The sequence below is a fragment of the Meleagris gallopavo genome, chromosome Z (assembly GCF_000146605.3).
Source record: "Meleagris gallopavo isolate NT-WF06-2002-E0010 breed Aviagen turkey brand Nicholas breeding stock chromosome Z, Turkey_5.1, whole genome shotgun sequence".
Taxonomy (NCBI): domain Eukaryota; kingdom Metazoa; phylum Chordata; class Aves; order Galliformes; family Phasianidae; genus Meleagris; species Meleagris gallopavo.
In genome coordinates, this window is record NC_015041.2 from 11,113,094 (window position 1) to 11,122,756 (window position 9,663).

Sequence of the window (9,663 nt, forward strand, 5' to 3'; positions counted from 1 at the left end):
ACTTCAGTAGCAAAATCTAAACCATCAAAAATACAGTGTTTTAAGTATTCAGAACTTGTAAATGACAATCTAATCAACAGCTTGGCCATCTCAGAAACTTATTTCTTTTGAAAGTTATAGGAATAAATTGATTCTTCTTTCTTTCATTTGTAATCAAGGAAAGCATTCGATACTAATCTATGGTAAAGTGAATGTTTGGGATAACAGATATTCAGCATGTAAACCTTTCAGAAGTTGGAAATATGGCTTTTAAGAAAGTTTTCTTGTTGTGATGTGCAGTTTCTGAGAACTATTCTATATCCTGGCAATAACAAGATCAATTACATGCAGGCTTTCAAAGGCCTTAAACAATCCACTACTGCCCTGTCAAGACTATTTATTTTCTGTAAGGACTACCTACATCAATAGATTTGTTTTACAAAATGCCTTCCTGGCACTATGAATAGATTTCAAACGTCCTTATCAAACAGATTTACAAGCTCATAAAAAAAAAGGCTCCTAGAGATGTAGAGGGGCTTACAATCAGCAGCATAGCCTCTCTCACTCACAGTGAGCTAAGTAGTGAGGGCAGCACTCTAAGAATCAAAGGAGGGTAAGAAACTGAGAAATCTTTCTGCTTCTCTGTAATGTATATAATCATTTCCTGACTTAATAAATGTATAACAGGAGCCATATTGAGGATTCTAAGCTAAGATCTAGGTGTTCAGGTGGATAGGTGGAGAACTAGGATAAAGAGAATCTTTTATTGGTGATCTCTGCTGTTTCTGCATTTCCCTTCCCAAAAGGGACAGCAGTTACCTTTTCCATTAGCACATACAATATGTTGTACTTAATGAAACAGGAACTTGAAAAGATTGTGAAACTGGAGTAAGTTTACCCCATCTTTCCTACCTGAAGTGCAATGTGCATGTTAGACAGAGGAGTCTCATGCAAGAAGTACTTAGGTAATATTCTAACTTTCTGTTTGCATTCTTTTAGACTCAGTACAAAATATTTCTAAGCATTCACCTTCTGAACTGCTGGAAGCAGCACAAGGTACACAGTAACAATTTGTTTGCAAGGAGATGGATGCATTTAAATGTGTTTGACTCATATCTAGAAAAATACTCTGGTTTTGGTTCCCATGTGTTGATCAAGGAGATTTGCATAAGTGTGCTTTCCCACTTTCCAGTTCCTTCAAATAGGACCCACACAGATATGAAGATACATTTGCACAGAATTCTTCAAAGAGCAGATTACATTTACATTTCAATGTACAAGTGCAGTTCTCCATTATTTACAACATATATATATTTTTTCAAAATAACAGTACAATGAGAACACAACAAAAATTCCAAATCTATTTTTCCCAAATTTTCTCTGAAAATGTCAGTCTGAACTGGAAGCCTGATTAAAAACAAAACAAAAATAATTATATATTATTTCATTTCCATCTTGATGAAGCCAAAAGAGTATTTCACTTCAGCTTCCCCCTGTGATTGCTTTTTCTTCGAGTAAATAGCACCACTGGATGAATGAAGGCAACAGCAGATGTGCACATGGAGTTTTTAGTTCAGCAAATAAAATGTGTGTTACTGTAGCCTGTACAAGGAATTGTGCAATTCTTCAAAAGGCATATAGATAATGGTTTATAAAGAAAAAAACGCTTTGCTTCTCACCATTAGCTTTTTATTTCTATTAACAAATGATGGGGTTTAAGCAGGTTTTTAAAAAACTCGTAATATTGAAACAAACAAATATTGGTGAGTTTTCTAGAAAGTAATAAAGAAAGTTTATAAAGCTATCATTTTAAGAATAAAAGTGTGCATATGTGTGAACTCTGTTATTGTGAAAAAAATTACAAAAGCTGCTAACCTCTGAAGGAATTGAGCTCTAATCCATGGACAAGATATAATGCATAATGTATGGGGAAAAAAAGGTAAAGAAAATGACTAATGCAAATTAAAGATAAATACAGATCTGAAAGTCAGTTGGCAACATAAAAGCCTAATTTAGGTTCTACAGAAGTGTATGGATTGAGGGAGTTAAGCTGTTTGCATAAAATGCTAGTGTTGTTCTATATTAATGATAAATTTTGCTTGACTATTTCTTTTTCTAGACAGAGAGATTTCAAAATTATCATTGTACAGCACTTTTTTATTTTTGGAAGAGACAATTTTCAAGTTACTTGTCTTGACTCTGTTGTAATAACTAGTTTAATAAAGTTTCTTTTAATTAAGAGTTCAGCATTTGGAAAGTGGAGTGAAGATATTGCAATATTCTGTACCTACAGATGTACACAGCATAAATGTGAAAAACAAGCAGAAAGACAGCATCTGCTCAAATAGAAAGAATGGCAGATACAATGACTGTAGAGTAATGAGCCCTATATATGAGTAGGAAATACTGAAAGGTCCAGCAGTTATTCTCTTTGCTTTTCTTGAAAGGCAGACGTTTCAACAGGTCTGCAGGACAGGATAGATGGAAATCTATGGGATTCCTTGGAGAAAGGCCAACAGCCTCTTTGTCTTCTTGATAAAATCTTTTAAAATATCTGATGCCAGCAAATGAAAGTAGCGCATATACACAGACATGTGGTTGTCAAACTGAGACAACCTGACTACCCAGTTTTCTGTATCTTTTCCACAGTGTATCCCACTAAACCTCTTTTGTCCCCCTCTTGTAATGTTTTCTCATCTTTCCCGCAATCCTAAGACCAAATACATAATGTTGCAGAAAAATGAGAACAGTGTAATACTTCCATTCCATTCTGTATACAGCGACTACCTTATAAGAATCTTTAATTTGACTCTGATTATTCTACTAAAGCTAACTGAACTTGTCTGAATCTCAAGGAAAAAAGAAACCTCAAGTTCTTGCCACTGAAAAGATGCTACCGCTGTTTTTAGAATTTCAAGATCCTATATGATTTTAAAGGACATTTCATGCAGTGTTAAGCCACAAACTACTGTTCTAAAGCTCTACTGCAAAGAAAAATATCTTCCATGACCCACTACAAAAAATAGTTGCAGTATGTTTAATATCTCTGATATACATTGAAATTCACTGATACCTCAATTCTGAGTATGATATATGTGAAAAAAAACACAAAACCTCCAAACCAACAGCCACAAATAATACAAAAAGGTTAAGCTGAGTTGTAGCTAGATAATTTATGATTCTATCTAGAAAATAATTGCCTCTAATTGCCCCTCATTTCTCTTAGTCTTCAAAATGCAAATGTCACTTAAAGTAGGGCTGCTTTTAGTAAAAACTCAGGCAACCGAACACAAACTTTGGAGAGAGAAAAGACAGTTTCGTCAACTTGGCAACTTTTCAGCTGGACAACTAGTTGCAAGAAAATTTTACAATAGAATTTCCACATATACAAGGTCATCTATAATATCTTGTACTGTTCATAGGGTTTTTTTTGATCTTTGCGCTTTTATTTGTTAGATAAACAAGTACAACAGTTTACCTGGACTTCCCAAAGCTCTCCAATATTTTGATACAAGCAGAAAAACGAGCTCCCTCAATGAGACAATCCACGGAGTCTGTCACATTAGCAGCCTATTGTGTTTGCTGAGAGGAGTTCTTCTCAGAGAGCTTGCCTAAGAGAGGCTTTGCTTGTGGTTTTCATTGTCATGACCAGTAGAAAAAAAGCTGCTGTCCTCAGGATATTAAGTAAGAAGTGGCAGAGGAAAAGGGAACTAAAATGTGTTCAGACTGGCTGTTGCCACCAGCTGTATTCATTACATGATATCTTAAGAGCAGTGTGAACTCCAGCATTGCATTTACACCATGTTGCAGTCCCATGAAGCTATATCGGTACGTACAAGCTTGAATTTTACAGAACAATATTTAAGGAAATATTTGTGGGAATTAAAAATTTAAACAAAACATATGGACCTCTTGGGTTGTGAAGTCTATCCACCTGCTGCCAACAAGAATCACTGCATCCATTCCTACTCATCAACTGAAGATGTCAGCTAATGTGTTTTTTTTGCTCCCACTCTTGCCAGTAATTTCTCAAGACATTCTGCTGGCCATTTTTTCTAAAGCTTTTGCTTTAACACAGTTTTCATTGTTGTTGTTTTTAAATTATGATCATACTCTTTTTTTTTTCCCACCCTTTTGCCTCTCAGTTTACTGCACAAATCAAAGATTTTGAAGTATGATATAGGATAAGAAAGATACTGAGAAAATGAGTTTTATGAGAAACTCCAAACCTGCTGAAGTTAAATCCAAAACATAAGGCACAACCCTCTGCTAAATACAGCTCAGTGAAGTTTCTGGAGCTCTGCATGATAATGAGATCGCAGGTGAAAAAATTTGTCTTTGAGCTTCACTAGATGTTGTTTGGTTCTTCCTCATTATTCATCTCCTGTGCATTTTTTTAAAAAATTTTGAATGCCTAATTAAAGCATTGGAGGTGCTTGACATTTCTGGATTAGTTTTACAAACATTTCTATTTTAGCTAGTTCAGAAGACTATTAGAGTGTTGGAGGAAGCTTATTTGAGATAAAAATACTACTGCTTTCTCTGTATTTGTCACTTGCCAATGAAAACAATTTTTTTAAATTAAATCAGTGTTTTTTTTCTTAGTGGGAGAAATGCAGTTCTGAGCAATATTCTTCATACTATTCATTCTGCTATGCTCTGTATTTGATTTATAAACTCATATTTATTTGTGAAAATACACAATGATTGCAAGTGATGAAGCTTTTATTGTTAGTCTTAAAGCAGATTGGACTTTGTAACTTGCTATTCTATCTGGCAGACTACACAACTGTTATACAGTGCTATATGTAACAATATAGTCATTTTGCACTGGTAAACACTACTGCAAGTTATGGCTCACATTATCAGGCAAAGCATACAGTGATCAAAGAATGAACTCCTCTTTGCAGCTCTAAGTGCTAGAGAGTTCCTGTCTTCTCTTTCATCCACTGCACAGTTGTAAAGACGTTCCTAATTGATAGAATGCTGCTGAGAAATTGAATTGTAACAAAAATACTGAAAATCACAGTTTAGGCTGCAAAAGTGCTGTGAACGTTGCTAATCTACAATTTGTATGATTCATTTTATACTTGCAGGTGCAACAGCTTCCTGGATCCCTTCTATTTCTTCCACATAGAGTGGAGTGTTTCTGAGTACTTTGGAGGAATTAGTTATTTTTTCTGAAGAAAGAATCTGAAGGAATTGATATTTTAAGGAACATCACCTGCAAGCCTGAAAGCACACTGGAACTGTTTTGTACTTTCCTTTTTCTACTTTCCGCAAAAACAGAAGCAGAAGCAGCAATAACAACTTCACAGATTTAAGCATGACAAGCATATCAAATAAAGATAGTATCTTCCTGTATAGAAGCATGCCATTCCAGAATTGGTGTAGACCAAAACTGGCATCTAAAGCCCAGTATAACAATGACTTTCCAAAATTCTCAAGTGCAAAATTTATCACTGCAGTCTTATGTGCTTTTTGTTAATATTTTCTCAAATTTTGGTTTCCACATATCTTTTGGAAAAATGTCTGCTTAATAATTTATTTTGTCATAAATAGACAAAAGACAAAAGGGGAAAAAGTGCCCCTGACTTGATCTGCTTTAAGGTGCTAGTTTATTTTTTATGGCAACTTTCATACATTGTTCTTCACTCTAGAATTGCAGTCAGTCACAACTGTTTGAACAGCTTTGGGCTTCCAGGTCAATGCTCACAAAGAATGTCACAGTCACGATCTTGTTACAGCCACGGCCGTGTTGGTATCTTTACTCGATATGCTGTGAACTGGAGAGGTGAAATTCTATTAGAAAAAAAAAACAAAAACAAAAACAACAACAACAACAAAAAAAAACAACAAAAAAACTGTTTTGCTTTCCATGTTGTTTTAGCATGCTTCATTTCGTTGATCTTAGTGATCAATGTCACTCCAAAGCAGGTCTGATAGCATAACAGAATTGACTGTAAGGGAGTCTGGGAGGTGAACAACACAGAAATTATTTTTTTGGCCAGGTAATTCCTAAACCACAGCTACAAAATGTTCATGGGAGAGCCCCCTTCGGACAGGTGCACTAATATCAATAAAGAAAGCCTGGCAGCCCTCTTCCTAGGTCAGAAGTAGTTGTTCCATCTGTAATGTAAAATGCATGCAGATACGTGGAGTGCTGAAGAAAAACAAGTCAGTTTTTTGCAGAAGCCTGTCTTCCAGTCTCCTCATAACTCCCATAGGTCTTTTGCCACCTAGTGGCAGATTAGGCTCAGCAAAAGAGATTATATATCTTTCCTGCTGAAAATCAGTTGCACATTCCTGTTCTCAGAGGGTTAGGCTATCTAGTTTCATGCCACTCCTGGGAGATAACATTTCAACAATTCTACCACAGTCAAAAGACAAGGCAATGAGTTAATATGCCTGCTTAGCACTACTATGCCAATCCTGGGAGCAGTGCTGAGAGTGTGTGCCATACAGTTGCTGCCCACGACAGGTAGCCATGGTTATGATCCAGTTACAGAGTCATTTTGGAAAGCACCTGATTTTCAGTAGAAATTTGATATTCACGAACACTGGCAGGAGCTTCTGTTTTTATTGCTGTATTTCTTGTCAGAGCAGACTGTGTTATCTTTGTGTCTGCAAGACGGGGCCAGACTTCCTGAAATGTGTGCTGTTTCAATTCCACGAGGTTGATATTTGACAGCAGTTTTAGTATTTCTGACACAAGTTTGATGTGGTCATGAGCAAATTAACGGCACTGTCTCATGTCTAAATGCACTGTCATATATACAGCAACAGCTGGGCTTCCCAGATACTATTTGTGGACAGCTGACAGGCAGGATACCCTGAAAGTGCATCAAATTTATGCTGTGGTTCTTTTAGACTGCCATAATTAAATCCTTATAACCTTGAAAGTGTTGAATATAATTACCATTTCTAGATCTCTTTATACTAATGGGAGGCAGCTTTTGAAAACTGAAGAAAGAGGGCAAAAGATGATGATAGAACTTCCCCATGCCTGTTAAACTTTGTAAAGAAAGTGTTTCTGCCATGGAGGAAAGCCCAGTGTGCTCCAGAGTGTCACAGGCATGTGCTTGTCCTTGTGGATCAGCTTGGCTGTAAGCAATGCACTAAACCACTCCTTTCACAGCATAGGTCTTCCAGTGAGCATCAAAAGCTGATGTAAAACCCCTGTAGTACAAAAAAATTGTATATTTGAAAAGACAGAAGCCTTTTTTTTTTTTTTTTTATTAGCTTGACCTGAGTTCTGTTGGCTCAGACCCTAAGAAACATTTCCTTGATGTGTTTGGATGCAAAACCTGTCTCTGACTAGATGGGAATGCAGAGTCTTTAATAAATGGTCCACCGGTACCAGAAAAACTCTCTTGATAGTGCAGGGCCTACTGTAATGGACAGCAGCCCTGACATGCTCAGACACACCACATTGCCCCTAACTTCCCACACACCACAATTCATGCCTTGCTGAGGGGCACCGCTGGCACAGATGGCAGCTTGATTAATGAGCTAAATAGCAGGTGATGTGCGTGAAGCTGACTGCTGAGTTTTCAGTAGTGTGCTCTGGGGTCATGGGAAGGACATGCAGATATCCTGTCCATGGGCCTGGCGGCCATCTTGATAAGGCATGCAAGGCAGGAAGCTGCTAGAATCAGTAGGTGAGGGGAAGGCTGTGGAAAATGGGATAAGAAGGAGGGTGGAGGAGCATGGCAGGGTTGCAGTGAGTTGGGCAGGGGCATTTTGTGTGGGGAGAGGAGCTCTGACAGCTGGGAAGAACGGGCAGCCATTTGTCTCCCCTCACAAGGTTGTGCTCCCTCTGTTTCCCCCATGCACCCCAGCAGAGTCTGGCCCTGCCCTGCCCCACCTTGGTTCTGCCTCTCTGCATTATTCCTGCCCAGACTCAGAATGCCAGTGAAGGCCCTATGACTGGCTGGGACCAGCAAGGCTGGGACCTTGGCATGCCCACCTTTAGTAGTTACTGTGTCCAGGAAAAGGAGAAGAGAGGAATCCTGAAGTGGGGGAAGGGAGTTTTTGGTGGTAAGTGTGGAGTATACATGGTCAAGTGGGGAATTATCTGTTGGAGTGCCTTCCCCCTCAGCAGATATGGTGGGACTTGAGGGAGGAAGCAGCTTTCATATAGAAGAAGTTATTTCAGTTACCTCCCACATATACCCCAGTATAAATGTTTTGGTGGGGAACTATTTGGCCTGGCTTTCCCCTCAGCATGCCCCCAGCTACTGTTACCAGCAGGAAGAAGAAGTGGAAAAGCAAGAGGAACAGACATCCTTAGCAAAACGCCTCTAACTTCCCTTTTCCTCAATGTGTCCTTCCCCACCTCTGCCTGGGAATTAAAAAAAAAGGTTCAAGAACATGCAAATCACTCACCAGCAGTTGTGCAAACTGTTGGAGGGAGAGATGTCTCTGTGCTCCCCATGCCTTCACATGCAAACTTCTCACCCTTTTCACATGTTAACCATCTGCCAGCTCATTTGTTTTTAGTTTGGAGAAGCAAAACAGGAATCCTTTCCTAAAAAAGATCCCAGCTCCAAGCATGGTCCTCTCACTGTTAACCCTTCTGAGCAAAAGACTTGCAGCAGGTATCTGTGACTCTTTGGGTATTCATTTAGCTCATTTACCATGAGCTTTCCCAGGCTAGAGGGTAGCAAAGGACCTTTACTCTACAAGATCTCTTCCTTAAACCTTCAAAGAAAGTAACTGGGAACTGAACAATTTAGGCCTTGTCAATGTTATGTGATTTTTTATTATTGATTTTTTTTCCTCTTCCTTGACACTGAATTAAAAACTTCAATATCAGACACATTTAGTAGCAAGTGCCCATGTCATATTAGTGGTAAGCAGCCTACTTTTGCTTTAAAAAGATGTTTACTTAACAAAAACAAACAAACAGTGTTCACAATTAATTTTGGAAAGTAAAGCAATCTCTGACAAACTCTGACAAAAAAATATTTTAATAATATGCAACTTGCATCAATTCACACTTTAGGTGCTCTTAAGTAAGTACCTGTAACATGTATGGCTGAATTTGAAAACATGTAGAACAGAGAAAATGAAGACTCAAGTTGAATTATTCGTTGCCTTGATTCTTTCACCATTCTCCCTCTGCACTCTTTCATGAGTTTCTGTGATAATTAATATTATTTAGTATAATCAGAGAATCAGAATTGTAGGAGTTAGAAGAGGCCTCCAGAGGTCATCAAGTCCAACAAGCAAAGCAGGCTCCCTACAGCAGGCTGCATAGATAAATGTCCTGGTGAGTCTTGAATATCTCCAGAGAAGAAAATTCCACAACCCCCCTGGACAGTGCTCCATTACCCTCACTGTGAAGAAGTTCCTTCGTACATTTGTATGGAACATCCTATGCTCAATTTTTTGGTCGTTTTGCTTGTTCTGTCCCCACAGACTGCTGAAAAGAGATTGGCCATGTCCCTTTGACTCCCCTTACTTACAATACTTATAAACATAAATAAGATCCCCTCTCAACCTTCTTTTCTCAAGACTGAACAGACCCAAGTCACTCAGACTTTCCTCACAGAGGAGATGCTCCAGGCCCTCTATCATCTTTGTGTCCTTCCTCTGTACTCTTTTCAGGAGATCCCTGTCTTTTTTGTACCCGGAGCCCAGAACTGGTTACAGTACTTCAGATTAGGGCTGAGCAGGGCG

At 38.3% G+C, this 9,663-nt stretch overlaps 1 protein-coding gene across 1 annotated transcript in view; it reads right to left on the bottom strand.

The window, feature by feature from the left end:
• The window catches only part of FYB1 (FYN binding protein 1), a 56,251-nt gene that overhangs the window by 27,181 nt on the left and 19,407 nt on the right, over positions 1-9,663 (bottom strand). The gene's annotated exons all lie outside the window — the stretch shown is intronic.